Here is a 1528-nt window from a genome sequence, read left to right as displayed (position 1 = left end):
CAGCTGAACCACACAGCAAAGTCAACATGACACCATCCATTCATATCACAGTAGAATCTCATCTCCTTATTGGATTCATGCATAATTCAATTTGATATCAGATACACAAGTCCATATCAGTCTAAATATATTAAACCAACAAAAAGTTTTAACATTGAATTTCATAAAATCAAAGAAATAGAAATGTTTGTATGTTGCCAAATATAAGAAGTGTACCTTGTGTCACATTGTGTGGGGTCAGTTATAGCCATTATAATTTATTATTTTGAGTCAGTTAAGCAACCTATACATTTTTGCAAAAGTATCATGAGGAGCCAGCTGTTACATCCGTAATTTGTCTAGGGGTGGAGGACGCTAACACTTTAAAACAATACATTTATTTATTGTACAGCTCAACAAAAAACAACTGAGAGCAATCTCCAAAAGGAAGATGAATACAGACTATTCTTCACTGGCTCGATTCCGGTCTCACAGCTTCTCAGTGCGGCAACCCGTACTTCTCTGCTCCAACTGCTCACACTGCTCTCTGATCAGCTGATCAGTCTCAGCTGCAGTTTGGACGTTACCAGCCGACACCTGCAGAGAATCACACACCAGCCGACAACACAACAAAACAAAACACGGCACCTAAGAGGAATACTTAAAGGAGAATTCCGGTCGATTTCAATACGCAGCTCTGTTGTCTGTAAATGTGGAGGTCTGCCAGTAGAGAGAAAAACTTAACCAACCGGTGCTGCCTACATCGTGTTATCCTCCTCCTAGAGTTAGCACCCAACAGGCTTGAACAGGGCAAGTTTTAAACGTGTTTTTAGCCTCTAAACATGTTCAAAATGTCATTACAAGTGTCTACCCATGTGCAATGATTCCTTCTGAGGGAACACAGTGAATCTGACTGCTATCAATGCGACAGAAATGCATGAATGTTTTATTAATTCAGCTGTCTGTAGTTCCTGTGTTGAGACGGCAGTTAGAGAGCTTAGGGACTGTCTAAAAACTACAACACAGAAAGGAGATGAAACTTAAATATGTAGGCTGTTAATTTAATGATTAAATAAGGTAGTGTCTCCAAACTTACCTCAATTATAACTTGTCTTCTGCTAGTTGTATCACAACACTTATATTTAGAAAATAAGCATATGCTTATTTTTGAAAATATGGTTGTATCTCTTTTCAGTGTTATAGTTTGTAGACGGTTCCGAAGCACTCCTTGTAGTATCAAAAGACCAATATTAAATACAACAACACTGGCCTCAGCCTTCCATAAAGCCTCATCACTGCTTCACTTTGTGAAATCTTCACATTACAAACACCCAAACATGTTAAACCTGCATTAATAATAATAACACTAATCATAATAAAAAAGACCATATTACCAAACTGGAAAGACAGAACAAAACTGTCCACAAGTCCCTGGATCAGTTTACTACCAGACTTTACAATATCCTCTCCATGTGAGTATGTAAATGTGTAGGTCTCTGGTCTCAGCCCTGAGGGGGAAACAGCAGGACATGTTGAGGACAGCTACAGT

At 38.6% G+C, this 1528-nt stretch overlaps 1 gene segment (V, D, J or C); it reads right to left on the bottom strand.

The window, feature by feature from the left end:
- LOC117956455 overlaps positions 1–1528 on the bottom strand; it is a 23589-nt gene that overhangs the window by 3090 nt on the left and 18971 nt on the right.

This window comes from Etheostoma cragini, chromosome 14, assembly GCF_013103735.1.
Source record: "Etheostoma cragini isolate CJK2018 chromosome 14, CSU_Ecrag_1.0, whole genome shotgun sequence".
Taxonomy (NCBI): domain Eukaryota; kingdom Metazoa; phylum Chordata; class Actinopteri; order Perciformes; family Percidae; genus Etheostoma; species Etheostoma cragini.
This window is presented reverse-complemented; position numbering and strand designations above follow the sequence as displayed.